The 8,832-nt window shown below is 44.2% G+C and overlaps 1 non-coding gene across 1 annotated transcript; it reads right to left on the minus strand.

Annotated features, from left to right (window-relative positions):
• Positions 1 to 1,674: 1,674 nt before the first annotated feature.
• trnac-gca (transfer RNA cysteine (anticodon GCA)) lies at positions 1,675 to 1,746 on the minus strand. The gene has a single exon. It is a non-coding gene; the product is annotated as a tRNA-Cys (tRNA).
• Positions 1,747 to 8,832: the final 7,086 nt, after the last annotated feature.

Raw genomic sequence — 8,832 nt, forward strand, 5'->3', positions numbered from 1 at the left:
GTTGGACATTATATTCCAAACATACAATGATTTAAGGCTGGTGTTTGAGGACTGGAAAACTGTTACTTGCCTTTTTAAGAAAATATATAAGTACGTACCAAATAACTGCAGAACTGTCAGTTTAATTTTGGTGCTAAGGTAAATTCTGGAAACAATAATCAGGGACAGAATTAGTAGTCATTTCTGAAGTTTGGATTAATTAGAAAAGCCAGCATGATTTGTTAAAAGCATTTGTGTCTAAATTATGACAACGTGTTTTGAGAAACTCAACAAAGAGAGTCGATGAGGGAAATGCAGTTGATGTGGTATAAATGGGTGTTGAAAAGGCAATTGGGGTTGTTCTACTGTATGTTCTACTGTATGTTCTACTGTATGTTCTATGTTCTACTTTCTATGTCCTATGTTCTCAACCAGTTCCCCTGGCAGCTCATACCATAAGTTCATGGTTCTAGATTCTTCACCTTGAAGAAACGCTTTCCTAGCATTCAACAATGTTGATATTCCCCAGAATCTTCTTTAAAGTTGGCCTTCCTCTTGAAATTCTCGATGATAATGCTCCCGCGGTGAAGTTCATAAGGAATTTACAGCACTTTGACCTAGAGAACATAGAGTCATAGAGTCATAGAGCACAGGCCCTTTGGCCCAACTGGTCCATGCTGACCATTGTATCTATCAACACTATTTCCATTTACCTATATTTGGTCCATAGTCTTCTATGCCTTGGCAATTCAAATACTTGCCTAGATGCTTCTTAAATACCTGCCTCTAACACCTCTTCAGATCCCCCCCCCCATCCTGGGATAAAGATTTTCACTATTTACCACATCTACCCCCATTCATAATTTGAAATGCCTCAATCAGTTCACCTCTCAGCTTCCTCCACTTCTGTGAAAACAAATGAGCCTATCTGGTCTCTCCTTATAACTAACATTCTCCAATCCAGGCAACATGATGGTGAATCCCCACTGCACTTTCTCCAGTGCCATCACCTCCTTAGGGAACAGGGATATGTGTCCAGTATGGGGTGGTGTGTGACGCAGAGGTGCTATTCCCATACACCTGATAACCTTGTTTAATTAAGTGGTAAAGTGCCTCAGGTTTGGGAACAACTGCCAAAGTAGCCTTGGCAAATTGTTACAATGGATCCAGTGCTTAGTGCGTACCACAACACCCTAACGGAGAAATATCTTTAACATAAATGGATTGTCATTGAGCAAGGTTGGATTAATGTAGAACATAAAACATTACAGCACAGTACAGGCACTTCGGCCCACAATGTTGTGCTGACATATTATCTTGCTCTAAGATCTATCTAACCCTTCCCCCCCCCCCCACATAGCCTTCCATTTCTCTATCATTCATGTGGCTATCTAACAGTCTCTTAAATGTCCCTAATGAATCTGCCCCCACAACCTCTGCCGGCAGTGCGTTCCATGCACCCACCACTCTCTGTGTAAAAAACTTACCCCTGACATCCCCCTTATATCTTCCTCCAATCACCTTAAAATTATGCTCCCTCGTGTTAGCCATTGTCACCCTGGGAAAAAGTATCTGACGGTCCACTCGATCTACGCCTCTTATCATCTTGTACACCTCTATCAAGTCACCTCTCACCCTCCTCCTCTCCAAAGAGAAAAGCCCTAGCTGACTCAACCTATCCTCATAGGACAAAAGAGAGGGCACCCAGATTTGAACCAGGGACCTCTTGATCTGCAGTCAAATGCTCTACCACTGAGCTATACCCCCTTGATGATGCAGAGATTATGCAGATGGGGTTACACATGTAGCCACCACTGCGTTAGCCAGGAGTCAGTACATGGCACACTTGAACATGCATTTAGATCCCATCTCACTCATGCACTTGAAGACGTACACCAGGTTAATGCTTCAGTGCAGAGAGGGCTGTACTAGAATCAAAAAATTACTTGATCTATCCCTCTTATCAAAGGATTTTTGAACAATGTATATTAAGTCTGATATTATTCATTTGTTCCTTATACAGGGGGATGGTAGTGTAGTGGTTAAGTTCCTAGACCAGGAGCCAGAGTTCTGGACCATTAATCAAGAATTATGAGTTCAAATCTCACCATTGCAGCTGAACAATATAAATTCAAGTGATTATCTGAATCTGGAATTTTAAAAAAATAGTCTCTGTAACTGCAGGAGTGTTGTAAAAACACACCTGGCTCATTAATGTCTTTCAGGGAAGGAATCCGTCGTCTACAATAGGTCTGGCCTGAAAGTGAGTCCAGACCCACCAACATCTTTGACTCTTGCTTCGGTGACAATTAGGGATGGACAATTAGGGATGGTGTGGCCAGCAACGTCTACATCCCATGAATGTCTGGCGGAGGATGAGAGGTGACCTGATAGAGGTATATAAAATGATAAGAGGCATTGATCGTATAGATAGTCAGAGGCTTTTTCCCAGGGCTGAAATGGTTGCCACAAGAGGACACAGGTTTAGGGTGCTGGGGAGTAGGTACAGAGGAGATGTCAGGGTAAGTTTTTTACTCAGAGAGTGGTGATTGCGTGGAACGGGCTGCCGGCAACGGTGATGGAGGCGGATACAACAGGGTCTTTTAAGAGACTTTTGGATAGGTACATGGAGCTGAGAAAAATAAAGGGCTATGGGTAAGCCTAGTAATTTCTAAGGTAGGGACATATGTTCGGCACAACTTTGTGGGCTGAAGGGCCTGTATTTTGTCGTAGGTTTTCTATGTTCTATGTTCTACGTTTCTATGATACTTGAGGATATGCATTTAAGGTGAGAGGGGGTAAGTTCAAAGGAGATGTGCAGGGCAAGTTTTGTACACAGAGAGTGGTGGGTGCCTGGAATGCACTGCCAGGGGTGGTAGTTGAAACAAATACCAAAGAGGCATTTAAGAGGCTCTTACATAGGCACATGAGTGTGCAGAGAATGGAGGGATATGGACATTGTGTAGGCAGAAGGGATTGTTTAGTTAGGCATTTAATAACGAGTTTAATTAGTTCAGCACAACATCGTGGGCCGAAGGGCCTGTTCCTGTGCTGTACTGTTCTATGAATTAACCAGTAATATAAATATTAAGTTGAAAATCTGGTTTGATTTTAAGCTTTTCTGTAAATCTATAATACACAGTCTGACTTAGTACTTGCTTACTTATTACAGCATAGAATGAGGCCATTCCGTCCAGCAGGTTCATGCTAGCTCTCAGCAGAGCAAGCCTATCATCCCATGACTCTTGAGCAACACACAGAATACTGGGGGATCTCAGTGGGTCAGGCAGCATCTATGGAGGGAAATGGACAGTCGACGTTTCGTGCCAAGACCATTCATCAGGAGTCACCCCCTTCCCCTGCGCCTTTGATTCCGACTCCGGCCCCAGCTGCCACTGGGTCCTAGTGCTCTTCTTCTTCCACCACCACTCCTCACCGACCCCTGGGTCTCTCACGCCTCTCCCTACCCCTCACCCCCCATTCATTCCTCTGATCTGCCTTCTTCCTCCCACCCCACTTTCTCTGACCTCTCCAACCCTCTATCCTCCCCTGACCATGTCTCCAACCCCTGCCTTGTCTTCACTATCTCCTCCCCTTCTCTGAGGCAGAACATTCTATCCTCTCCAGGGGCCTTACCTCCGTCCCTCTGCGCCTGCACCTCGACAAGTGCCATGCCCGCCATGTCACCAAGGTCTTCTCCTGTCACCTCCGTCTCCAGGCCTACTTCTTTGGCGAGGGGTTCCCCCCCCTCACTGATGACCCCTTCTCCCACCTCAAGCCCTTCTCCTCCTCTTGGACACCCCTTTTCGGCCTTCTGCCCACTCTGGATCCTTTCATCTCTAACTGCCGACGGGACATTAACCATCTTGACTTCACCATCCCCCTCACCTATTCCAACCTCACCCCCTCTGCACGCACTGCCCTCCACTCTCTTCGCACCAATCCCAACCTCACAATCAAACCTGCAGACAAGGGTGGTGCTGTGGTTGTCTGGCGGACGGACCTCTACCTTGCCGAGGCCAGAAGGCAGCTCTTGAGCACCTCCTCTTACTTCCCCCTGAACCAGGACCCCACTGAGAAACATCAGGCCACTGTCTCCCGCACCATCACTGACCTCATCACATCCGGAGATCTCCCTTCTACAGCCCCCAACCTCATTGTTTCCTTAACCCCGCATTGCCCGTTTCTACCTGTCGAAACATCGACTGTCCATTTCCCTCCACAGATGCTGCCTGGCCCACTGAGTTCCTCCAGCATTTTGTGTGTTACTCCAGATTCCAGCATCTGCAGTCTTTATTGTGTGATCCCCTGACTCTTCCCTTATCCCCTGGAGCCCTGAAACGTATTTTCTTTCACATGCCCATCCAGTCCCCTTTGTTAATTTGGCCACTTACTTAAACTAAATGGTAATTTACAGTAAGAAATAAACCCAGTAGCACATCTTTGGGATGTGGAAGGAAATAGGAGCAGCTGGAAGAAACCCACATGCCACAGGGCGAACGTTAAACTCTGCGCAGACAGCAGGTCAGGATTGAATCCAGGTCCCTGGAGCTGTGCCCTGCTACCATGTCACATTGAGTCACAGAACACAGAAAAACTACAAGGCAAGGAACTTGATCCAGTGCCACATGAGTTAAAAGGAAGGTGGTTGGAACATCAATTTTCATTGGATGAGTCAAGAATTACAAATTAAAACAACACTGAGATACCGGACATGGTAGAGGCTAGGTATATGGAAAAGAAGCAGAAATGTAAAGAAGAAGTCGAGAAAAAAAAAGATTGACAGGGAAGATCAAAGGATTTAATAAACAATGCAGGAAACTGCTAATCTAAAACAACGACAATGCTGATTTGAGATGAAAAGAGTATATTACATAGGATTGAAGAACGATAGTTGTAAGGTGTAAAGAATAGTAAGATGACTGAAAAATGTAAGGAAGGTGCAAGGAGAGGAAACTGAGCAACTGAACAGGAAATCTCTGGATAAACCTGTTGTACCGAGAAGCATTACTGGATATCCAAGGGGCCTGAGAGCTTACATTAAGATTTAAAGTGGAAAACAGCGGCAACATACCAGGAGATACAAGCGCTATCTTTGAAACAGTCTTGAATATGAAAGTGGTGCCAGGGAACTAGAGGGTTAGTGATGCAACATTGCTGGTCAATGAATCAATTGATCTGCTTAACATTAAAAGAAGAAAAACTTCTGATAGTCACAACATGCAGAATTATAGCTCTTGGCCACTCTGCAAACTGGGAACAATATCTCTCTGTCCACCCTCTATAAGGTTCATGATTTTAAGTAGTTCATTGGATTCCATTGCAAAGTCTTCTGTTCCAAGGAGAGCAAACTCAATTTCTCCACTCTCTAAACTAACTCCCTCAACCCTGGAGTCACTTTGGTCAATATCTTCTGAAGCCTCTGTAAAGTCTTCACATCTTTCCTAAAATGTGGTGCCCAAAATTGACACAACACTCCAATTGTGATCAAACAAATGTTCTGCATTGGCTCACCGTGACTTCCTTTCTCTTGAACACCATCCCTTTATTCTCTTGAACTTTGACAGATGCGCTATAGAAAGTATTCTGACCGGTTGCAGCTCAGCCTAGTATGGAAACTGCTCTGCTCTGGACCGACAGAACCTGCAGAGAGTGATAAACACAGCCCAGTCTATCACAGGCTCGTCACATCCTTCCATCCAGTCCACCTTCATGGTGCATTGCTTCAGGAAGGCTAACGGTATCATCAGGGATGCCCACCACCCTGGTCATTCCTTTTTCTCTCTTCTACCTTCTGGGAGAAGATACAGGAGCTTGAAAACCCGGACGACCAGACTCAAGAACAGCTTCTTCCCCACTGCTATCAGACTTCTGAACCAATTTCACATCCCCCTCCTGTGGTGTGCCACATACTCTTAACTCTACCTCTCAGTTATTCCACTATTCTCACTTTACACTACCTCGGTTTGCATTACGATCTTTGCACCGTTCTGTTGTCTTGCGCTCATCGCTGTATTTATTCTATTTATGATTACCATGTACACTGTTTACTCTGTGAGCAAGGAATTTCATTGCACTCTGGTGTATATGACAATCAACTAATCTAATCTAGTCATAAAACCCTGTCTGTATTTTAAACCCCTTTTCTCATTTTTCAATAAACTACACGTATATACCCCCAAGCCATTCTTTTATTGTACTCCTTTCAGTACTGTACCCTCTAGTTTACATTGCTGTTTCTCATTCTTCCTCCTGAAATACAACACTTCACATTTCTTCCTACTGTTATAACATCTATGTCATAACATCTCACACTTCACCCTGTGGGTCACCATGTCCTCATCCATCTACACTAATCCGATTTTCCCATTTGGATGAATGGAGATATCCAACTGATTTGTAAAGCATGGACTACACCTGACAAATGTAATGCAAGGTAAGGAGGAGGGAGAGGCCACACGGCCTCTCAAGACTGCTGGCCTTTCTATAAGATCATGGTTGGTCAGTGCCTTGTCCATTTTCCCACCTAATTACCTTAGTGCCCAAAGGAACTATAGATCTCAACCTTGAATATACTCAGTGACTAAGCATCCACAGCTCTTTTGAGGAAGAGGATTCCAAAGATTTGAACCCTCTATGTAAATAAGTCTTTCCTGACCTTAGTCCCAGATGATGCATTGTGCTTGGATCTGCTGACGTGGTGGTGGAGTTCGTCACCACTTCAGTACTGGGAAGAATGGGTTCCTAGCTCTCTGCAAACCTACTGTTGGAATCCTCTGAGCTCCCTGACATTCCTTCTGGATTTTTCTTGCAAGTCTTCTACACACCAGATGTTTCATTGTGTGTGAGCATCCGCCTTCTTCAATAGGTGCCTCGCTGAAATCTACTAGAGCTGAGGCCATGTGTGATCCTCAAAAGTAGGAGGCTGGTAAAGGTTTTGATAAAGAAGCCATATGGCACGCTTGACTTCATTGGTCAGGGCATTGAGTATAAGAGTCAGGAAGTCATGTTGCAGCTGTATAATCTTTGGTTAAACTGCATCTGGAGTATTGTGTACAATTCTGGTCGCCCCATTACAGGAAGGATGTGGAGGCTTTGGAGAGGGTGCAGAAGAGGTTTACCAGGATGCTGCCTGAATTAGAGGCTATGAGCTATAAAGAGTGGTTGGACAAACTTGGATTGTTTTCTCTGGAGCATCAGAGGCTGAGAGGAGACCGAAAAGAAGTTTATAAAATTATGAGATGCATTGATAGGATAGACCGTCAGAATTGTTTTCCAAGGGTAAAGATGTCAAATGCTAGAGAGCATGCATTTAAGTTGAGAGGGGGAAAGTTTAAAGGTGATGTGCGGTGGAAGTTTTTTTTACACAGAGAGCAGTAGATGCCTGGAACAACCTGCCAGGGGTGGTGGTGGAGGCAGATACGATAGAGGCATTTAAGAGGCTGTTAGATAGGGACATGAATATGCAGGGAATGGAGGGATATGCATCATGTGCAGGCAGAAGAGATTTAGTTTAATTTGGCATCATGTTCAGCACAGACATTGTGGGCCAAAGGGCCTGTTCCTGTGCTGTACTGTTCTATGTTCTAAGTTTTATGTATGTATGCTTTTAGTGAATTTCTTTACAGGGTATGGACATCACTGGCTGTGCCAGCATTTGTCCATCACTCATGAGACAGTTAAGAGTCAACCATGTTGGTGGGTCCGGAGTAAAAAGGGCAGATATCCTCTCCTGAAAGGCATTAATGAACCAGATGCAGTTTTTATGACAATCCAATATTTTCATGGTTATTGTTCCTGAGACTGGCCTTAATTGCAGATTATTTATTTTACTTAAATTTAAATTTCCCTGCTTTCATAGCAGGATTTGAACAAATGTTTCTTGCTCAATGGCCCATAATTCTGTCTGCAAATCCGCTAGGCTATCATACATCTCAGGCAGCTTCTTTTAGCCTCTACACTGGCTGCAGGCCACTCATGCACATGCAGCCCCTACTTTCAGACTAATCATTAAATCCTTTGGTAGTATCTACAGGAGGTGATACTTCGAGGAGGCAACATCCGTCATCAAAGATCCCCACCATCTGGGCCATGCAGTCTTCTCACAGCTATCATTGGGCAGGAGGTACAGAAACCTAAAGTCCCAAACCACCAGGTTCAAGAACAGCTACTTCCCTTTCACCATTCGGTTCTTGAACCAACCGGCACAACCCTATCACTACAGTTTAGCACTTTGATTACCTTTCACTCAAATAGACTTTTTTTTGTTTTGTGTTTTTTCTTGTAATAATTGTGTATCATTTCTGTTTAATTTATGTCTTTCTTGTAAATGCTGCTAATCCGATGTTATGTGCCTGTGATGCTGCTGCAAGTAAGTTTTCCATTGCACCTGTGCACACATGTACTTGTGCATATGACAATAAACTTGACTTAATGTCAGACCTGGCACAATGGCTGAGCATGTTAAAATGAAGAAGTATCTAGGTTTTCCATTATTTGTGCCTGGGTTATTGTCGGACAATTTTATTCTCACTATTTGATGCAAAGGACTGGTTAGTTGGCCATTCAGCCTATCGAATCTATGGTGGCCATCAAGCTAATCCTCTATAATCCATTCTCTCTCACACATCCATCTATTCATCCAGATTCTCCTACCACACTATGAGTAATTCACAGTGGCAAACTAACCTAACAACATGTCTTTGTCGTGTGGGAGGAAACCAGAGTGAAACCCATGTGATCAAAGGGAGAACATGTAAACTCCACGCAAACAATACCAGCGTTCAGGATCGAACCTGGGCCACTGGAGCTGGGCAGCAGCAGCACTACCTGCTGTACTACTTTGCAACCTGT

This window comes from Pristis pectinata, chromosome 11 (genome assembly GCF_009764475.1).
Source record: "Pristis pectinata isolate sPriPec2 chromosome 11, sPriPec2.1.pri, whole genome shotgun sequence".
Lineage (NCBI taxonomy): Eukaryota > Metazoa > Chordata > Chondrichthyes > Rhinopristiformes > Pristidae > Pristis > Pristis pectinata.